This window comes from Hyla sarda, unplaced genomic scaffold (genome assembly GCF_029499605.1).
Source record: "Hyla sarda isolate aHylSar1 unplaced genomic scaffold, aHylSar1.hap1 scaffold_727, whole genome shotgun sequence".
Classification (NCBI taxonomy): Eukaryota; Metazoa; Chordata; class Amphibia; order Anura; family Hylidae; genus Hyla; species Hyla sarda.
In genome coordinates this window covers 1-23,803 of record NW_026610748.1, presented here as the reverse complement: position 1 = coordinate 23,803, position 23,803 = coordinate 1, and the positions used below count along the sequence as shown (strand labels likewise).

At 35.9% G+C, this 23,803-nt stretch overlaps 1 long non-coding RNA gene across 1 annotated transcript; it reads right to left on the bottom strand.

Moving 5' to 3' along the window:
- Positions 1-13,444: 13,444 nt before the first annotated feature.
- On the bottom strand, positions 13,445-19,340 carry LOC130344670 (uncharacterized). The gene is made up of 2 exons (XR_008883548.1): positions 19,270-19,340; positions 13,445-14,392 (listed from the first exon to the last, which is right to left on the bottom strand). It is a non-coding gene; the product is annotated as an uncharacterized LOC130344670 (long non-coding RNA).
- Between the last annotated feature and the right edge of the window lie 4,463 nt (positions 19,341-23,803).

Sequence of the window (23,803 nt, the reverse complement as noted above, 5' to 3'; positions counted from 1 at the left end):
GGGGGGGGGTCAATAAATCATGTTATTGCACTTTTATTTTATGGGTTGTTTTTTTCACCCATATTCCCATTAGAGGGCAACCTTTCACCAAAGATCTGATTATTTCTATAAAACACTGCACTACTATTGTGGTGCAGTGTATTATTCCTCTCAGCATTATTCTGACAGGCAGTGCATGGTTATGGCATTGTGAGGGATTTGTATGGGGTTATATAGTTTTTGGGGGAATTTTTAAATATTTTTTCTATTTTCTTAATTTTATATTTCATACCAAATATGTTTTTTTAGGGATATTTTTGTAGAAGTTTTTTTTCTTTTTTAATTATTTTATTAACCTTCTTTTTCTTTTATTGTTTTTAATGGAAATATGTCACCAGTGTCACCTACACAAAAGTGGCGGTACTGACAGATAGTGCAGGTGACACTGGTGACAACGGTACTTACCTTTTCCCGTTCAGTGGCGGGAATCTCCGGTGATCTTCTCTGTTAAGCTTCAGCTCTGGCCAGCTTGGTGCATGGGCGGAGCATAGGGACATCACCACTGCTGTTCTTTAGCAGCGGGACCAAGCAGGGAGCAGCAGCGGTGATGTCACTAAGCTCTGCCAATGCCCCTAGCCGCTGCTGCTCTCTGCTGGACTCGTAGCAGCAGTGACATTCCTAAGCTCCACTCGTGCCCCAAGCCGGGCCTAGAGCTGAAGCTTAACAGAGAAGATTACCGGAGATCCCCTCCACGGAACGGGACAAGGCAAGGACCTTTGTCATTAGTGTCACCTGCACTATCTGTTGGTACCGACAGGTTAGTGCAGGTGACACTGGTGACAATTTCCTTTAACTATTCCCATCAAGGGACTTTGAGCAGCAATCTTTCGATAGCTATGTAATAATACACTGCACTAGTGTCTTAGGCCTCTTGTCATTATTCTAAAAGACAATGTATGGTTACAGTATTGTCAGGGGTTTTATTTCGGGTTTTTGGTTTTAAATATTTTTTTATTTTTTTAATATGTTTTTTTTTAGGGTGTTCTGTTTAAATATTTTTTTTAACTTTTTTTACTTTATTTTTAATTTTTTGGTCTTTTTTTTTTAACAAATTCGATGAGAGGCCTTTCCCCAGTGATCTTGTGATCACCCATATAATACATTGCAATAGTGTTATAGTGCAGTGTATTATCGCTGTCAGCATTATGTTGACAGACGATTTTTAATTATAGCTTATGTGAGGGGAGAAATGGGTTATTTTTTTTTAATTCTTTTTTATATAAACATTTATTTTTTTGTAGGGGTTGGGGTGGGGTGAATTATTTTATAAATTGTTTATTTTTAACTTCATTTACATAGGATCCGGGCAGAATACATTGCCATCTATGATGACGGTAATGTACGCTTGGAACCTCCGGCAATAGTTATTCCGGATGAAAATTCCTAGCTAGCCTTTACGTTTTTTTTACAAAGGGGACTTTTAACAGCGATCTTAAGATCGCTCATATAATACATTGCACTAGTATTAAAGTGCAGTGTATTATGCGCTTCATGATTATTTCAACAGGCTATGTATTATTATGGCTATAGTCTTTTAATATATAGTTTTTTAATTCTCATTATTTTATAATTATATATTTGTAGCAAAAACAAATTAATGATTTTTTTTTACATTACAGTTATGTTCTAAATCTGCAGTCAGTTTGTCTAAAGGAAACTTGTAAACCTTGGGGTAAGTTGGGTCTATTCTATTAAATATTGATAAAGGAATTCCTACAAATAAAAAACAGATATTAAGGATCATAAATGTTCCTATTCTCTGTACCTGAGACATGGTTGTGTTATATAAGAAGCTGTCCATAGACGATATGCTTATTAACAACACATATATGTTCATGTATAAGGTGGAGACTATGACATCTCTGCAGGTCTAGATATTACATCTAGCCTTATTGTTATCAGTAATTAATATAAATATTAATTACCTGTCCTGTGGTTCCTTTCTTGCAGTTGACGGGGGTATAGGTCACTTTCACCTTCTCACCGGACATCAGTCACCTGTAAAAAGACACAGGTATGATAACATGTTCCTGATACATGCTACAGACGCTAATATATATAACACTCTAGGGCCAGAACTACTTATCTCAGGGATTATGAAACCGCATAAGAAAAAGGAACAAAAAAAAATGGAACACATTGGGATTTAGATGATAGGGATTTTTATTTCTATAGTAGTGCAGTGTACTACTCCTCCCATCATCCCAGGATGATGTTGACGCAGACTATTGACAGGTTTTTGGAGGGTTTGTTTTTGTAATGTTTGGGTTATGTCTTAATTTTCATTTATTTATTCATACATTTTAAGGGTAATATATGTTTTCTTTGGGGGAGGGGGCAGAAAATTTTATAAATTATTATTGTGTATTTCTTTTTTCAAAAGCATTTCTGCCTTTCTACTGTTTTCTTTTTCTTTTTTTGTTGGTGGGGGAGGGGGGGGGGTCAATAAATCATGTTATTACACTTTTATTTTATGGGTTGTTTTTTTCGCCCATATTCCCATTAGAGGGCAACCTTTCACCAAAGATCTGATTATTTCTATAAAACACTGTACTACTATTGTGGTGCAGTGTATTATTCCTCTTAGCAGTATTCTGACAGGCAGTGTATGGTTATGGCATTGTGAGGGATTTGTATGGGGTTATATAGTTTTTGGGGGAATTTTTATATATTTTTTCTATTTTCTTAATTTTATATTTCATACCAAATATGTTTTTTTAGGGATATATTTGTAGAAGTTTTTTTTCTTTTTTAATTATTTTATTAACCTTCTTTTTCTTTTATTGTTTTTAATGGAAATATGCAACCAGTGTCACCTACACAAAAGTGGCGGTACTGACAGATAGTGCAGGTGACACTGGTGACAACGGTACTTACCTTTTCCCGTTCAGTTGCGGGAATCTCCGGTGATCTTCTCTGTTAAGCTTCAGCTCTGGCCAGCTTGGTGCATGGACGGAGCATAGGGACATCACCACTGCTGTACTTTAGCAGCGGGACCAAGCAGGGAGCAGCAGCGGTGATGTCACTAAGCTCTGCCAATGCCCCTAGCCGCTGCTGCTCTCTGCTGGACTCGTAGCAGCAGTGACATTCCTAAGCTCCACTCGTGCCCCAAGCCGGGCCCAGAGCTGAAGCTTAACAGAGAAGATTACCGGAGATCCCCTCCACGGAACGGGACAAGGCAAGGACCTTTGTCATTAGTGTCACCTGCACTATCTGTTGGTACCGACAGGTTAGTGCAGGTGACACTGGTGACAAATTTCCGTTAACTATTCCCATCAAGGGACTTTGAGCAGCAATCTTTCGATAGCTATGTAAGAATACACTGCACTAGTGTCTTAGGCCTCTTGTCATTATTCTAAAAGACAATGTATGGTTACAGTATTGTCAGGGGTTTTATTTCGGGTTTTTGTTTTATAATAATTTTTTCTTTTTTTAATAGGTTTTTTTTAGGGTGTTCTGTTTGAATATTTTTTTTAACTTTTTTTTCTTTATTTTTTATTTTTTGGTCTTTTTTTTTTTAACAAATTCGATGAGAGGCCTTTCCTCAGTGATCTTGTGATCACCCATATAATACATTGCAATAGTGTTATAGTGCAGTGTATTATCGCTGTCAGCATTATGTTGACAGCCGATTTTTAATTATAGCTTATGTGAGGGGAGAAATGGGTTATTTTTTTAATTCTTTTTTATATAAACATTTATTTTTTTGTAGGGGTTGGGGTGGGGTGAATTATTTTATAAATTGTTTATTTTTAACTTCATTTACATAGGATCCGGGCAGAATACATTGCCATCTATGATGACGGTAATGTACGCTTGGAACCTCCGGCAATAGTTATTCCTGATGAAAATTCCTAGCTAGCCTTTACATTTTTTTTTACAAAGGGGACTTTTAACAGCGATCTTAAGATCGCTCATATAATACATTGCACTAGTATTAAAGTGCAGTGTATTATGCGCTTCATGATCATTTCAACAGGCTATGTATTATTATGGCTATAGTCTTTTAATATATAGTTTTTTAATTCTCATTATTTTTATAATTATATATTTGTAGCAAAAACAAATTATAGATTTTTCTTTACATTACAGTTATGTTCTAAATCTGCAGTCAGTTTGTCTAAAGGAAACTTGTAAACCTTGGGGTAAGTTGGGTCTATTCTATTAAATATTGATAAAGGAATTCCTACAAATAAAAAACGGATATTAAGGATCATAAATGTTCCTATTCTCTGTACCTGAGACATGGTTGTGTTATATAAGAAGCTGTCCATAGACGATATGCTTATTAACAACACATATATGTTCATGTATTAGGTGGAGACTATGACATCTCTGCAGGTCTAGATATTACATCTAGCCTGATTGTTATCAGTAATTAATATAAATATTAATTACCTGTCCTGTGCTTCCTTTCTTGCAGTTGACGGGGGTATAGGTCACTTTCACCTTCTCACCGGACATCAGTCACCTGTAAAAAGACACAGGTATGATAACATGTTCCTGATACATGCTACAGACGCTAATATATATAACACTCTAGGGTCAGAACTACTTATCTCAGGGATTATGAAACCGCATAAGCAAAAGGAACAAAAAAAATGGAACACATTGGGATTTAGATGATAGGGATTTTTATTTCTATAGTAGTGCAGTGTACTACTCCTCCCATCATCCCAGGATGATGTTGACGCAGACTATTGACAGGTTTTTGGAGGGTTTGTTTTTGTAATGTTTGGGTTATGTCTTAATTTTCATTTATTTATTCATACATTTTAAGGGTAATATATGTTTTCTTTGGGGGAGGGGGCAGAAAATTTTATAAATTATTATTGTGTATTTCTTTTTTCAAAAGCATTTCTGCCTTTCCACTGTTTTCTTTTTCTTTTTTTGTTGGTGGGGGAGGGGGGGGGGGTCAATAAATCATGTTATTACACTTTTATTTTATGGGTTGTTTTTTTCACCCATATTCCCATTAGAGGGCAACCTTTCACCAAAGATCTGATTATTTCTATAAAACACTGCACTACTATTGTGGTGCAGTGTATTATTCCTCTTAGCAGTATTCTGACAGGCAGTGTATGGTTATGGCATTGTGAGGGATTTGTATGGGGTTATATAGTTTTTGGGGGAATTTTTATATATTTTTTCTATTTTCTTAATTTTATATTTCATACCAAATATGTTTTTTTAGGGATATATTTGTAGAAGTTTTTTTTCTTTTTTAATTATTTTATTAACCTTCTTTTTCTTTTATTGTTTTTAATGGAAATATGTCACCAGTGTCACCTACACAAAAGTGGCGGTACTGACAGATAGTGCAGGTGACACTGGTGACAACGGTACTTACCTTTTCCCATTCAGTTGCGGGAATCTCCGGTGATCTTCTCTGTTAAGCTTCAGCTCTGGCCAGCTTGGTGCATGGACGGAGCATAGAGACATCACCACTGCTGTTCTTTAGCAGCGGGACCAAGCAGGGAGCAGCAGCGGTGATGTCACTAAGCTCTGCCAATGCCCCTAGCCGCTGCTGCTCTCTGCTGGACTCGTAGCAGCAGTGACATTCCTAAGCTCCACTCGTGCCCCAAGCGTGCCCCCTAGAGCTGAAGCTTAACAGAGAAGATTACCGGAGATCCCCTCCACGGAACGGGACAAGGCAAGGACCTTTGTCATTAGTGTCACCTGCACTATCTGTTGGTACCGACAGGTTAGTGCAGGTGACACTGGTGACAAATTTCCTTTAACTATTCCCATCAAGGGACTTTGAGCAGCAATCTTTCGATAGCTATGTAAGAATACACTGCACTAGTGTCTTAGGCCTCTTGTCATTATTCTAAAAGACAATGTATGGTTACAGTATTGTCAGGGGTTTTATTTCGGGTTTTTGGTTTAAAATTATTTTTTCTTTTTTTAATATGTTTTTTTTTAGGGTGTTCTGTTTGAATATTTTTTTTAACTTTTTTTTCTTTATTTTTATTTTTTGGTCTTTTTTTTAACAAATTCGATGAAAGGCCTTTCCCCAGTGATCTTGTGATCACCCATATAATACATTGCAATAGTGTTATAGTGCAGTGTATTATCGCTGTCAGCATTATGTTGACAGCCGATTTTTAATTATAGCTTATGTGAGGGGAGAAATGGGTTGTTGTTTTTTTATTCTTTTTTATATAAACATTTATTTTTTTGTAGGGGTTGGGGTGGGGTGAATTATTTTATAAATTGTTTATTTTTAACTTCATTTACATAGGATCCGGGCAGAATACATTGCCATCTATGATGACGGTAATGTACGCTTGGAACCTCCGGCAATAGTTATTCCGGATGAAAATTCCTAGCTAGCCTTTACGTTTTTTTTACAAAGGGGACTTTTAACAGCGATCTTAAGATCGCTCATATAATACATTGCACTAGTATTAAAGTGCAGTGTATTATGCGCTTCATGATTATTTCAACAGGCTATGTATTATTATGGCTATAGTCTTTTAATATATAGTTTTTTAATTCTCATTATTTTTATAATCATATATTTGTAGCAAAAACAAATTAATGATTTTTTTTTACATTACAGTTATGTTCTAAATCTGCAGTCAGTTTGTCTAAAGGAAACTTGTAAACCTTGGGGTAAGTTGGGTCTATTCTATTAAATATTGATAAAGGAATTCCTACAAATAAAAAACAGATATTAAGGATCATAAATGTTCCTATTCTCTGTACCTGAGACATGGTTGTGTTATATAAGAAGCTGTCCATAGACGATATGCTTATTAACAACACATATATGTTCATGTATAAGGTGGAGACTATGACATCTCTGCAGGTCTAGATATTACATCTAGCCTGATTGTTATCAGTAATTAATATAAATATTAATTACCTGTCCTGTGGTTCCTTTCTTGCAGTTGACGGGGGTATAGGTCACTTTCACCTTCTCACCGGACATCAGTCACCTGTAAAAAGACACAGGTATGATAACATGTTCCTGATACATGCTACAGACGCTAATATATATAACACTCTAGGGCCAGAACTACTTATCTCAGGGATTATGAAACCGCATAAGAAAAAGGAACAAAAAAAAAAAAATGGAACACATTGGGATTTAGATGGTAGGGATTTTTATTTCTATAGTAGTGCAATGTACTACTCTTCCCATCATCCCAGGATGATGTTGACGCAGACTATTGACAGGTTTTTGGAGGGTTTGTTTTTGTAATGTTTGGGTTATGTCTTAATTTTCATTTATTTATTCATACATTTTAAGGGTAATATATGTTTTCTTTGGGGGAGGGGGCAGAAAATTTTATAAATTATTATTGTGTATTTCTTTTTTCAAAAGCATTTCTGCCTTTCTACTGTTTTCTTTTTCTTTTTTTGTTGGTGGGGGGGGGGGGGGTCAATAAATCATGTTATTACACTTTTATTTTATGGGTTGTTTTTTTCACCCATATTCCCATTAGAGGGCAACCTTTCACCAAAGATCTGATTATTTCTATAAAACACTGCACTACTATTGTGGTGCAGTGTATTATTCCTCTTAGCATTATTCTGACAGGCAGTGCATGGTTATGGCATTGTGAGGGATTTGTATGGGGTTATATAGTTTTTGGGGGAATTTTTATATATTTTTTCTATTTTCTTAATTTTATATTTCATACCAAATATGTTTTTTTAGGGATATTTTTGTAGAAGTTTTTTTTCTTTTTTAATTATTTTATTAACCTTCTTTTTCTTTTATTGTTTTTAATGGAAATATGTCACCAGTGTCACCTACACAAAAGTGGCGGTACTGACAGACAGTGCAGGTGACACTGGTGACAACGGTACTTACCTTTTCCCGTTCAGTGGCGGGAATCTCCGGTGATCTTCTCTGTTAAGCTTCAGCTCTGGCCAGCTTGGTGCATGGGCGGAGCATAGGGACATCACCACTGCTGTTCTTTAGCAGCGGAACCAAGCAGGGAGCAGCAGCGGTGATGTCACTAAGCTCTGCCAATGCCCCTAGCCGCTGCTGCTCTCTGCTGGACTCGTAGCAGCAGTGACATTCCTAAGCTCCACTCGTGCCCCAAGCCGAGCGCAGAGCTGAAGCTTAACAGAGAAGATTACCGGAGATCCCCTCCACGGAACGGGACAAGGCAAGGACCTTTGTCATTATTGTCACCTGCACTATCTGTTGGTACCGACAGGTTAGTGCAGGTGACACTGGTGACAAATTTCCTTTAACTATTCCCATCAAGGGACTTTGAGCAGCAATCTTTCGATAGCTATGTAAGAATACACTGCACTAGTGTCTTAGGCCTCTTGTCATTATTCTAAAAGACAATGTATGGTTACAGTAATGTCAGGGGTTTTATTTCGGGTTTTTGGTTTAAAATTATTTTTTCTTTTTTTAATATGTTTTTTTTTAGGGTGTTCTGTTTGAATATTTTTTTTAACTTTTTTTTCTTTATTTTTATTTTTTGGTCTTTTTTTTAACAAATTCGATGAGAGGCCTTTCCCCAGTGATCTTGTGATCACCCATATAATACATTGCAATAGTGTTATAGTGCAGTGTATTATCGCTGTCAGCATTATGTTGACAGCCGATTTTTAATTATAGCTTATGTGAGGGGAGAAATGGGTTATTTTTTTTTTATTCTTTTTTATATAAACATTTATTTTTTTGCAGGGGTTGGGGTGGGGTGAATTATTTTATAAATTGTTTATTTTTAACTTCATTTACATAGGATCCGGGCAGAATACATTGCCATCTATGATGACGGTAATGTACGCTTGGAACCTCCGGCAATAGTTATTCCGGATGAAAATTCCTAGCTAGCCTTTACGTTTTTTTTACAAAGGGGACTTTTAACAGCGATCTTAAGATCGCTCATATAATACATTGCACTAGTATTAAAGTGCAGTGTATTATGCGCTTCATGATTATTTCAACAGGCTATGTATTATTATGGCTATAGTCTTTTAATATATAGTTTTTTAATTCTCATTATTTTTATAATCATATATTTGTAGCAAAAACAAATTAATGATTTTTTTTTACATTACAGTTATGTTCTAAATCTGCAGTCAGTTTGTCTAAAGGAAACTTGTAAACCTTGGGGTAAGTTGGGTCTATTCTATTAAATATTGATAAAGGAATTCCTACAAATAAAAAACAGATATTAAGGATCATAAATGTTCCTATTCTCTGTACCTGAGACATGGTTGTGTTATATAAGAAGCTGTCCATAGACAATATGCTTATTAACAACACATATATGTTCATGTATAAGGTGGAGACTATGACATCTCTGCAGGTCTAGATATTACATCTAGCCTTATTGTTATCAGTAATTAATATAAATATTAATTACCTGTCCTGTGGTTCCTTTCTTGCAGTTGACGGGGGTATAGGTCACTTTCACCTTCTCACCGGACATCAGTCACCTGTAAAAAGACACAGGTATCATAACATGTTCCTGATACATGCTACAGACGCTAATATATATAACACTCTAGGGCCAGAACTACTTATCTCAGGGATTATGAAACCGCATAAGAAAAAGGAACAAAAAAAATGGAACACATTGGGATTTAGATGATAGGGATTGTTATTTCTATAGTAGTGCAGTGTACTACTCCTCCCATCATCCCAGGATGATGTTGACGCAGACTATTGACAGGTTTTTGGAGGGTTTGTTTTTGTAATGTTTGGGTTATGTCTTAATTTTCATTTATTTATTCATACATTTTAAGGGTAATATATGTTTTCTTTGGGGGAGGGGGCAGAAAATTTTATAATTTATTATTGTGCATTTCTTTTTTCAAAAGCATTTCTGCGTTTCTACTGTTTTCTTTTTCTTTTTTTGTTGGTGGGGGAGGGGGGGGGGGGGTCAATAAATCATGTTATTACACTTTTATTTTATGGGTTGTTTTTTTCACCCATATTCCCATTAGAGGGCAACCTTTCACCAAAGATCTGATTATTTCTATAAAACACTGCACTACTATTGTGGTGCAGTGTATTATTCCTCTTAGCAGTATTCTGACAGGCAGTGTATGGTTATGGCATTGTGAGGGATTTGTATGGGGTTATATAGTTTTTGGGGGAATTTTTATATATTTTTTCTATTTTCTTAATTTTATATTTCATACCAAATATGTTTTTTTAGGGATATATTTGTAGAAGTTTTTTTTCTTTTTTAATTATTTTATTAACCTTCTTTTTCTTTTATTGTTTTTAATGGAAATATGTCACCAGTGTCACCTACACAAAAGTGGCGGTACTGACAGACAGTGCAGGTGACACTGGTGACAACGGTACTTACCTTTTCCCGTTCAGTGGCGGGAATCTCCGGTGATCTTCTCTGTTAAGCTTCAGCTCTGGCCAGCTTGGTGCATGGGCGGAGCATAGGGACATCACCACTGCTGTTCTTTAGCAGCGGAACCAAGCAGGGAGCAGCAGCGGTGATGTCACTAAGCTCTGCCAATGCCCCTAGCCGCTGCTGCTCTCTGCTGGACTCGTAGCAGCAGTGACATTCCTAAGCTCCACTCGTGCCCCAAGCCGGGCCTAGAGCTGAAGCTTAACAGAGAAGATTACCGGAGATCCCCTCCACGGAACGGGACAAGGCAAGGACCTTTGTCATTATTGTCACCTGCACTATCTGTTGGTACCGACAGGTTAGTGCAGGTGACACTGGTGACAAATTTCCTTTAACTATTCCCATCAAGGGACTTTGAGCAGCAATCTTTCGATAGCTATGTAAGAATACACTGCACTAGTGTCTTAGGCCTCTTGTCATTATTCTAAAAGACAATGTATGGTTACAGTATTGTCAGGGGTTTTATTTCGGATTTTTGGTTTAAAATTATTTTTTCTTTTTTTAATGTTTTTTTTTAGGGTGTTCTGTTTGAATATTTTTTTTAACTTTTTTTTCTTTATTTTTATTTTTTGGTCTTTTTTTTAACAAATTCGATGAGAGCCCTTTCCCCAGTGATCTTGTGATCACCCATATAATACATTGCAATAGTGTTATAGTGCAGTGTATTATCGCTGTCAGCATTATGTTGACAGCCGATTTTAATTATAGCTTATGTGAGGGGAGAAATGGGTTATTTTTTTTTTATTCTTTTTTATATAAACATTTATTTTTTGTAGGGGTTGGGGTGGGGTGAATTATTTTATAAATTGTTTATTTTTAACTTCATTTACATAGGATCCGGGCAGAATACATTGCCATCTATGATGACGGTAATGTACGCTTGGAACCTCCGGCAATAGTTATTCCGGATGAAAATTCCTAGCTAGCCTTTACGTTTTTTTTACAAAGGGGACTTTTAACAGCGATATTAAGATCGCTCATATAATACATTGCACTAGTATTAAAGTGCAGTGTATTATGCGCTTCATGATTATTTCAACAGGCTATGTATTATTATGGCTATAGTCTTTTAATATATAGTTTTTTAATTCTCATTATTTTTATAATCATATATTTGTAGCAAAAACAAATTAATGATTTTTTTTTACATTACAGTTATGTTCTAAATCTGCAGTCAGTTTGTCTAAAGGAAACTTGTAAACCTTGGGGTAAGTTGGGTCTATTCTATTAAATATTGATAAAGGAATTCCTACAAATAAAAAACAGATATTAAGGATCATAAATGTTCCTATTCTCTGTACCTGAGACATGGTTGTGTTATATAAGAAGCTGTCCATAGACGATATGCTTATTAACAACACATATATGTTCATGTATAAGGTGGAGACTATGACATCTCTGCAGGTCTAGATATTACATCTAGCCTTATTGTTATCAGTAATTAATATAAATATTAATTACCTGTCCTGTGGTTCCTTTCTTGCAGTTGACGGGGGTATAGGTCACTTTCACCTTCTCACCGGACATCAGTCACCTGTAAAAAGACACAGGTATGATAACATGTTCCGGATACATGCTACAGACGCTAATATATATAACACTCTAGGGCCAGAACTACTTATCTCAGGGATTATGAAACCGCATAAGAAAAAGGAACAAAAAAAATGGAACACATTGGGATTTAGATGATAGGGATTGTTATTTCTATAGTAGTGCAGTGTACTACTCCTCCCATCATCCCAGGATGATGTTGACACAGACTATTGACAGGTTTTTGGAGGGTTTGTTTTTGTAATGTTTGGGTTATGTCTTAATTTTCATTTATTTATTCATACATTTTAAGGGTAATATATGTTTTCTTTGGGGGAGGGGGCAGAAAATTTTATAAATTATTATTGTGCATTTCTTTTTTCAAAAGCATTTCTGTGTTTCTACTGTTTTCTTTTTCTTTTTTTGTTGGTGGGGGAGGGGGGGGGTCAATAAATCATGTTATTACACTTTTATTTTATGGGTTGTTTTTTTCACCCATATTCCCATTAGAGGGCAACCTTTCACCAAAGATCTGATTATTTCTATAAAACACTGCACTACTATTGTGGTGCAGTGTATTATTCCTCTTAGCATTATTCTGACAGGCAGTGCATGGTTATGGCATTGTGAGGGATTTGTATGGGGTTATATAGTTTTTGGGGGAATTTTTATATATTTTTTCTATTTTCTTAATTTTATATTTCATACCAAATATGTTTTTTTAGGGATATTTTTGTAGAAGTTTTTTTTCTTTTTTAATTATTTTATTAACCTTCTATTTCTTTTATTGTTTTTAATGGAAATATGTCACCAGTGTCACCTACACAAAAGTGGAGGTACTGACAGTGCAGGTGACACTGGTGACAACGGTACTTACCTTTTCCCGTTCAGTGGCGGGAATGTCCGGTGATCTTCTCTGTTAAGCTTCAGCTCTGGCCAGCTTGGTGCATGGGCGGAGCATAGGGACATCACCACTGCTGTTCTTTAGCAGCGGGACCAAGCAGGGAGCAGCAGCGGTGATGTCACGAAGCTCTGCCAATGCCCCTAGCCGCTGCTGCTCTCTGCTGGACTCGTAGCAGCAGTGACATTCCTAAGCTCCACTCGTGCCCCAAGCCGGGCCTAGAGCTGAAGCTTAACAGAGAAGATTACCGGAGATCCCCTCCACGGAACGGGACAAGGCAAGGACCTTGGTCATTATTGTCACCTGCACTATCTGTTGGTACCGACAGGTTAGTGCAGGTGACACTGGTGACAAATTTCCTTTAACTATTCCCATCAAGGGACTTTGAGCAGCAATCTTTCGATAGCTATGTAAGAATACACTGCATTAGTGTCTTAGGCCTCTTGTCATTATTCTAAAAGACAATGTATAGTTACAGTATTGTCAGGGGTTTTATTTCGGGTTTTTGGTTTAAAATTATTTTTTCTTTTTTTAATATGTTTTTTTTTAGGGTGTTCTGTTTGAATATTTTTTTTAACTTTTTTTTCTTTATTTTTATTTTTTGGTCTTTTTTTTTAACAAATTCGATGAGAGGCCTTTCCCCAGTGATCTTGTGATCACCCATATAATACATTGCAATAGTGTTATAGTGCAGTGTATTATCGCTGTCAGCATTATGTTGACAGCCGATTTTTAATTATAGCTTATGTGAGGGGAGAAATGGGTTATTTTTTTTTTATTCTTTTTTATATAAACATTTATTTTTTTGTAGGGGTTGGGGTGGGGTGAATTATTTTATAAATTGTTTATTTTTAACTTCATTTACATAGGATCCGGGCACAATACATTGCCATCTATGATGACGGTAATGTACGCTTGGAACCTCCGGCAATAGTTATTCCGGATGAAAATTCCTAGCTAGCCTTTACGTTTTTTTTTACAAAGGGGACTTTTAACAGCGATCTTAAGATCGCTCATATAATACACTGCACTAGTATTAAAGTGCAGTGTATTATGCGCTTCATGATTATTTCAACAGGCTATGTATTATTATGGCTATAGTCTTTTAATATATAGTTTTTTAATTCTCATTATTTTTATAATTATATATTTGTAGCAAAAACAAATTATTGATTTTCCTTTACATTACAGTTATGTTCTAAATCTGCAGTCAGTTTGTCTAAAGGAAACTTGTAAACCTTGGGGTAAGTTGGGTCTATTCTATTAAATATTGAAAAAGGAATTCCTACAAATAAAAAACAGATATTAAGGATCATAAATGTTCCTATTCTCTGTACCTGAGACATGGTTGTGTTATATAAGAAGCTGTCCATAGACGATATGCTTATTAACAACACATATATGTTCATGTATAAGGTGGAGACTATGACATCTCTGCAGGTCTAGATATTACATCTAGCCTGATTGTTATCAGTAATTAATATAAATATTAATTACCTGTCCTGTGGTTCCTTTCTTGCAGTTGACGGGGGTATAGGTCACTTTCACCTTCTCACCGGACATCAGTCACCTGTAAAAAGACACAGGTATGATAACATGTTCCTGATACATGCTACAGACGCTAATATATATAACACTCTAGGGCCAGAACTACTTATCTCAGGGATTATGAAACCGCATAAGAAAAAGGAACAAAAAAAAAAAAATGGAACACATTGGGATTTAGATGGTAGGGATTTTTATTTCTATAGTAGTGCAATGTACTACTCTTCCCATCATCCCAGGATGATGTTGACGCAGACTATTGACAGGTTTTTGGAGGGTTTGTTTTTGTAATGTTTGGGTTATGTCTTAATTTTCATTTATTTATTCATACATTTTAAGGGTAATATATGTTTTCTTTGGGGGAGGGGGCAGAAAATTTTATAAATTATTATTGTGTATTTCTTTTTTCAAAAGCATTTCTGCCTTTCTACTGTTTTCTTTTTCTTTTTTTGTTGGTGGGGGAGGGGGGGGGTCAATAAATCATGTTATTACACTTTTATTTTATGGGTTGTTTTTTTCACCCATATTCCCATTAGAGGGCAACCTTTCACCAAAGATCTGATTATTTCTATAAAACACTGCACTACTATTGTGGTGCAGTGTATTATTTCTCTTAGCATTATTCTGACAGGCAGTGCATGGTTATGGCATTGTGAGGGATTTGTATGGGGTTATATAGTTTTTGGGGGAATTTTTATATATTTTTTCTATTTTCTTAATTTTATATTTCATACCAAATATGTTTTTTTAGGGATATTTTTGTAGAAGTTTTTTTTCTTTTTTAATTATTTTATTAACCTTCTTTTTCTTTTATTGTTTTTAATGGAAATATGTCACCAGTGTCACCTACACAAAAGTGGCGGTACTGACAGATAGTGCAGGTGACACTGGTGACAACGGTACTTACCTTTTCCCGTTCAGTTGCGGGAATCTCCGGTGATCTTCTCTGTTAAGCTTCAGCTCTGGCCAGCTTTGTGCATGGGCGGAGCATAGGGACATCACCACTGCTGTTCTTTAGCAGCGGGACCAAGCAGGGAGCAGCAGCGGTGATGTCACTAAGCTCTGCCAATGCCCCTAGCCGCTGCTGCTCTCTGCTGGACTCGTAGCAGCAGTGACATTCCTAAGCTCCACTCGTGCCCCAAGCCGGGCCTAGAGCTGAAGCTTAACAGAGAAGATTACCGGAGATCCCCTCCACGGAACGGGACAAGGCAAGGACCTTTGTTATTAGTGTCACCTGCACTATCTGTTGGTACCGACAGGTTAGTGCAGGTGACACTGGTGACAAATTTCCTTTAACTATTCCCATCAAGGGACTTTGAGCAGCAATCTTTCGATAGCTATGTAATAATACACTGCACTAGTGTCTTAGGCCTCTTGTCATTATTCTAAAAGATAATGTATGGTTACAGTATTGTCAGGGGTTTTATTTCGGGTTTTTGGTTTAAAATTATTTTTTTATTTTTTTAATATTTTTTTTTAGGGTATTCTGTTTGAATATTTTTTTTACTTTTTTTTCTTTATTTTTTATTTTTTGGTCTTTTTTTTAACAAATTCGATGAGAGGCATTTCCCCAGTGATCTTGTGATCACCCATATAATACATTGCAATAGTGTTATAGTGCAGTGTATTATCGCTGTCAGCATTATGTTGACAGCCGATTTTTAATCATAGCTTATGTGAGGGGAGAAATGAGTTATTTTTTTTTTATTCTTTTTTATATAAACATTTATTTTTTTGTAGGGGTTGGGGTGGGGTGAATTATTTTATAAATTGTTTATTTTTAACTTCATTTACATAGGATCCGGGCACAATACATTGCCATCTATGATGACGGTAATGTACGCTTGGAACCTCCGGCAATAGTTATTCCGGATGAAAATTCCTAGCTAGCCTTTACGTTTTTTTTTACAAAGGGGACTTTTAACAGCGATCTTAAGATCGCTCATATAATACACTGCACTAGTATTAAAGTGCAGTGTATTATGCGCTTCATGATTATTTCAACAGGCTATGTATTATTATGGCTATAGTCTTTTAATATATAGTTTTTTAATTCTCATTATTTTTATAATTATATATTTGTAGCAAAAACAAATTATTGATTTTCCTTTACATTACAGTTATGTTCTAAATCTGCAGTCAGTTTGTCTAAAGGAAACTTGTAAACCTTGGGGTAAGTTGGGTCTATTCTATTAAATATTGAAAAAGGAATTCCTACAAATAAAAAACAGATATTAAGGATCATAAATGTTCCTATTCTCTGTACCTGAGACATGGTTGTGTTATATAAGAAGCTGTCCATAGACGATATGCTTATTAACAACACATATATGTTCATGTATAAGGTGGAGACTATGACATCTCTGCAGGTCTAGATATTACATCTAGCCTGATTGTTATCAGTAATTAATATAAATATTAATTACCTGTACTGTGGTTCCTTTCTTGCAGTTGACGGGGGTATAGGTCACTTTCACCTTCTCACCGGACATCAGTCACCTGTAAAAAGACACAGGTATGATAACATGTTCCTGATACATGCTACAGACGCTAATATATATAACACTCTAGGGCCAGAACTACTTATCTCAGGGATTATGAAACCGCATAAGAAAAAGGAACAAAAAAAAAAATGGAACACATTGGGATTTAGATGGTAGGGATTTTTATTTCTATAGTAGTGCAATGTACTACTCTTCCCATCATCCCAGGATGATGTTGACGCAGACTATTGACAGGTTTTTGGAGGGTTTGTTTTGTAATGTTTGGGTTATGTCTTAATTTTCATTTCTTTATTCATACATTTTAAGGGTAATATATGTTTTCTTTGGGGGAGGGGGCAGAAAATTTTATAAATTATTATTGTGTATTTCTTTTTTCAAAAGCATTTCTGCCTTTCTACTGTTTTCTTTTTCTTTTTTTGTTGGTGGGGGGGGGGGGGTCAATAAATCATGTTATTACACTTTTATTTTATGGGTTGTTTTTTTCACCCATATTCCCATTAGAGGGCAACCTTTCACCAAAGATCTGATTATTTCTATAAAACACTGCACTACTATTGTGGTGCAGTGTATTATTCCTCTTAGCATTATTCTGACAGGCAGTGCATGGTTATGGCATTGTGAGGGATTTGTATGGGGTTATATAGTTTTTGGGGGAATTTTTATATATTTTTTCTATTTTCTTAATTTTATATTTCATACCAAATATGTTTTTCTAGGGATATTTTTGTAGAAGTTTTTTTTCTTTTTTAATTATTTTATTAACCTTCTTTTTCTTTTATTGTTTTTAATGGAAATATGTCACCAGTGTCACCTACACAAAAGTGGCGGTACTGACAGACAGTGCAGGTGACACTGGTGACAACGGTACTTACCTTTTCCTGTTCAGTGGCGGGAATCTCCGGTGATCTTCTCTGTTAAGCTTCAGCTCTGGCCAGCTTGGTGCATGGGCGGAGCATAGGGACATCATCACTGCTGTTCTTTAGCAGCGGGACCAAGCAGGGAGCAGCAGCGGTGATGTCACGAAGCTCTGCCAATGCCCCTAGCCGCTGCTGCTCTCTGCTGGACTCGTAGCAGCAGTGACATTCCTAAGCTCCACTCGTGCCCCAAGCCGGGCCCAGAGCTGAAGCTTAACAGAGAAGATTACTGGAGATCCCCTCCACGGAACGGGACAAGGCAAGGACCTTTGTCATTAGTGTCACCTGCACTATCTGTTGGTACCGACAGGTTAGTGCAGGTGACACTGGTGACAAATTTCCTTTAACTATTCCCATCAAGGGACTTTGAGCAGCAATCTTTAGATAGCTATGGAAGAATACACTGCACTAGTGTCTTAGGCCTCTTGTCATTGTTCTAAAAGACAATGTATGGTTACAGTATTTTCAGGGGTTTTATTTCGGGTTTTTGGTTTAAAATAATTTTTTCTTTTTTTAATAGGTTTTTTTTTAGGGTGTTCTGTTTGAATATTTTTTTTAACTTTTTTTTCTTTATTTTTTATTTTTTGGTCTTTTTTTTTTTTTTAACAAATTCGATGAGAGGCCTTTCCCCAGTGATCTTGTGATCACCCATATAATACATTGCAATAGTGTTATAGTGCAGTGTATTATCGCTGTCAGCATTATGTTGACAGCCGATTTTTAATTATAGCTTATGTGAGGGGAGAAATGGGTTATTTTTTTTTTATTCTTTTTTATATAAACATTTATTTTTTTGTAGGGGTTGGGGTGGGGTGAATTATTTTATAAATTGTTTATTTTTAACTTCATTTACATAGGATCCGGGCAGAATACATTGCCATCTATGATGACGGTAATGTACGCTTGGAACCTCCGGCAATAGTTATTCCTGATGAAAATTCCTAGCTAGCCTTTACATTTATTTTACAAAGGGGACTTTTAACAGCGATCTTAAGATCGCTCATATAATACACTGCACTAGTATTAAAGTGCAGTGTATTATGCGCTTCATGATTATTTCAACAGGCTATGTATTATTATGGCTATAGTCTTTTAATATATAGTTTTTTAATTCTCATTATTTTTATAATTATATATTTGTAGCAAAAACAAATTATAGATTTTTCTTTACATTACAGTTATGTTCTAAATCTGCAGTCAGTTTGTCTAAAGGAAACTTGTAAACCTTGGGGTAAGTTGGGTCTATTCTATTAAATATTGATAAAGGAATTCCTACAAATAAAAAACAGATATTAAGGATCATAAATGTTCCTATTCTCTGTACCTGAGACATGGTTGTGTTATATAAGAAGCTGTCCATAGACGATATGCTTATTAACAACACATATATGTTCATGTATTAGGTGGAGACTATGACATCTCTGCAGGTCTAGATATTACATCTAGCCTGATTGTTATCAGTAATTAATATAAATATTAATTACCTGTCCTGTGGTTCCTTTCTTGCAGTTGAGGGGGGTATAGGTCACTTTCACCTTCTCACTGGACATCAGTCACCTGTAAAAAGACACAGGTATGATAACATGTTCCTGATACATGCTACAGACGCTAATATATATAACACTCTAGGGCCAGAACTACCTATCTCAGGGATTATGAAACCGCATAAGAAAAAGGAACAAAACAAAATGGAACACATTGGGATTTAGATGATAGGGATTTTTATTTCTATAGTAGTGCAGTGTACTACTCCTCCCATCATCCCAGGATGATGTTGACGCAGACTATTGACAGGTTTTTGGAGGGTTTGTTTTTGTAATGTTTGGGTTATGTCTTAATTTTCATTTATTTATTTATACATTTTAAGGGTAATATATGTTTTCTTTGGGGGAGGGGGCAGAAAATGTTATAAATTATTATTGTGTATTTCTTTTTTCAAAAGCATTTCTGCCTTTCTACTGTTTTCTTTTTCTTTTTTTTTGTTGTTGGGGATGGGGGGGGGGGTCAATAAATCATGTTATTACACTTTTATTTTATGGGTTGTTTTTTTAACCCATATTCCCATTAGAGGGCAACCTTTCACCAAAGATCTGATTATTTCTATAAAACACTGCACTACTATTGTGGTGCAGTGTATTATTCCTCTTAGCATTATTCTGACAGGCAGTGCATGGTTTTGGCATTGTGAGGGATTTGTATGGGGTTATATAGTTTTTGGGGGAATTTTTATATATTTTTTCTATTTTCTTAATTTTATATTTCATACCAAATATGTTTTTCTAGGGATATTTTTGTAGAAGTTTTTTTTCTTTTTTAATTATTTTATTAACCTTCTTTTTCTTTTATTGTTTTTAATGGAAATATGTCACCAGTGTCACCTACACAAAAGTGGCGGTACTGACAGACAGTGCAGGTGACACTGGTGACAACGGTACTTACCTTTTCCCGTTCAGTGGCGGGAATCTCCGGTGATCTTCTCTGTTAAGCTTCAGCTCTGGCCAGCTTGGTGCATGGGCGGAGCATAGGGACATGACCACTGCTGTTCTATAGCAGCGGGACCAAGCAGGGAGCAGCAGTGGTGATGTCACTAAGCTCTGCCAATGCCCCTAGCCGCTGCTGCTCTCTGCTGGACTCGTAGCAGCAGTGACATTCCTAAGCTCCACTCGTGCCCCAAGCCGGGCCTAGAGCTGAAGCTTAACAGAGAAGATTACCGGAGATCCCCTCCACGGAACGGGACAAGGCAAGGACCTTTGTCATTATTGTCACCTGCACTATCTGTTGGTACCGACAGGTTAGTGCAGGTGACACTGGTGACAAATTTCCTTTAACTATTCCCATCAAGGGACTTTGAGCAGCAATCTTTCAATAGCTATGTAAGAATACACTGCACTAGTGTCTTAGGCCTCTTGTCATTATTGTAAAAGACAATGTATGGTTACAGTATTGTCAGGGGTTTTATTTCGGGTTTTTGGTTTAAAATTATTTTTTCTTTTTTTAATATGTTTTTTTTTAGGGTGTTCTGTTTGAATATTTTTTTTAACTTTTTTTCTTTATTTTTATTTTTTGGTCTTTTTTTTTAACAAATTCGATGAGAGGCCTTTCCCCAGTGATCTTGTGATCACCCATATAATACATTGCAATAGTGTTATAGTGCAGTGTATTATCGCTGTCAGCATTATGTTGACAGCCGATTTTTAATTATAGCTTATGTGAGGGGAGAAATGGGTTATTTTTTTTTTATTCTTTTTTATATAAACATTTATTTTTTTGTAGGGGTTGTGGTGGGCTGAATTATTTTATAAATTGTTTATTTTTAACTTCATTTACATAGGATCCGGGCAGAATACATTGCCATCTATGATGACAGTAATGTACGCTTGGAACCTCCGGCAATAGTTACTCCGGATGAAAATTCCTAGCTAGCCTTTACGTTTTTTTTACAAAGGGGACTTTTAACAGCGATCTTAAGATCGCTCATATAATACATTGCACTAGTATTAAAGTGCAGTGTATTATGCGCTTCATGATTATTTCAACAGGCTATGTATTATTATGGCTATAGTCTTTTAATATATAGTTTTTTAATTCTCATTATTTTTATAATTATATATTTGTAGCAAAAACAAATTATAGATTTTTCTTTACATTACAGTTATGTTCTAAATCTGCAGTCAGTTTGTCTAAAGGAAACTTGTAAACCTTGGGGTAAGTTGGGTCTATTCTATTAAATATTGAAAAAGGAATTCCTACAAATAAAAAACAGATATTAAGGATCATAAATGTTCCTATTCTCTGTACCTGAGACATGGTTGTGTTATATAAGAAGCTGTCCATAGACGATATGCTTATTAACAACACATATATGTTCATGTATAAGGTGGAGACTATGACATCTCTGCAGGTCTAGATATTACATCTAGCCTGATTGTTATCAGTAATTAATATAAATATTAATTACCTGTCCTGTGGTTCCTTTCTTGCAGTTGACGGGGGTATAGGTCACTTTCACCTTCTCACCGGACATCAGTCACCTGTAAAAAGACACAGGTATGATAACATGTTCCTGATACATGCTACAGACGCTAATATATATAACACTCTAGGGCCAGAACTACTTATCTCAGGGATTATGAAACCGCATAAGAAAAAGGAACAAAAAAAAAAATGGAACACATTGGGATTTAGATGGTAGGGATTTTTATTTCTATAGTAGTGCAGTGTACTACTCTTCCCATCATCCCAGCATGATGTTGACGCAGACTATTGACAGGTTTTTGGAGGGTTTGTTTTTGTAATGTTTGGGTTATGTCTTAATTTTCATTTATTTATTCATACATTTTAAGGGTAATATATGTTTTCTTTGGGGGAGGGGGCAGAAAATTTTATAAATTATTATTGTGTATTTCTTTTTTCAAAAGCATTTCTGCCTTTCTACTGTTTTCTTTTTCTTTTTTTGTTGGTGGGGGAGGGGGGGGGGTCAATAAATCATGTTATTACACTTTTATTTTATGGGTTGTTTTTTTCACCCATATTCCCATTAGAGGGCAACCTTTCACCAAAGATCTGATTATTTCTATAAAACACTGCACTACTATTGTGGTGCAGTGTATTATTCCTCTTAGCATTTTTCTGACAGGCAGTGCATGGTTATGGCATTGTGAGGGATTTGTATGGGGTTATATAGTTTTTGGGGGAATTTTTATATATTTTTTCTATTTTGTTAATTTTATATTTCATACCAAATATGTTTTTTTAGGGATATTTTTGTAGAAGTTTTTTTTCTTTTTTAATTATTTTATTAACCTTCTTTTTCTTTTATTGTTTTTAATGGAAATATGTCACCAGTGTCACCTACACAAAAGTGGCGGTACTGACAGATAGTGCAGGTGACACTGGTGACAACGGTACTTACCTTTTCCTGTTCAGTGGCGGGAATCTCCGGTGATCTTCTCTGTTAAGCTTCAGCTCTGGCCAGCTTTGTGCATGGGCGGAGCATAGGGACATCACCACTGCTGTTCTTTAGCAGCGGGACCAAGCAGGGAGCAGCAGCGGTGATGTCACTAAGCTCTGCCAATGCCCCTAGCCGCTGCTGCTCTCTGCTGGACTCGTAGCAGCAGTGACATTCCTAAGCTCCACTCGTGCCCCAAGCCGGGCCTAGAGCTGAAGCTTAACAGAGAAGATTACCGGAGATCCCCTCCACGGAACGGGACAAGGCAAGGACCTTTGTCATTAGTGTCACCTGCACTATCTGTTGGTACCGACAGGTTAGTGCAGGTGACACTGGTGACAAATTTCCTTTAACTATTCCCATCAAGGGACTTTGAGCAGCAATCTTTCTATAACTATGTAATAATACACTGCACTAGTGTCTTAGGCCTCTTGTCATTATTCTAAAAGACAATGTATGGTTACAGTATTGTCAGGGGTTTTATTTCGGGTTTTTGGTTTAAAATTATTTTTTATTTTTTTAATATGTTTTTTTTTAGGGTGTTCTGTTTGAATATTTTTTTTAACTTTTTTTTCTTTATTTTTTATTTTTTGGTCTTTTTTTTAACAAATTCGATGAGAGCCCTTTCCCCAGTGATCTTGTGATCACCCATATAATACATTGCAATAGTGTTATAGTGCAGCGTATTATCGCTGTCAGCATTATGTTAACAGCCGATTTTTTATTATAGCTTATGTGAGGGGAGAAATGGTTTTTTTTTTTTAATTCTTTTTTATATAAACATTTATTTTTTTGTAGGGGTTGGGGTGGGGTGAATTATTTTATAAATTGTTTATTTTTAACTTCATTTACATAGGATCCGGCAGAATACATTGCCATCTATGATGACGGTAATGTACGCTTGGAACCTCCAGCAATAGTTATTCCGGATGAAAATTCCTAGCTAGCCTTTACATTTTTTTTTACAAAGGGGACTTTTAACAGCGATCTTAAGATCGCTCATATTATAAAATGCACTAGTATTAAAGTGCAGTGTATTATGCGCTTCATGATTATTTCAACAGGCTATG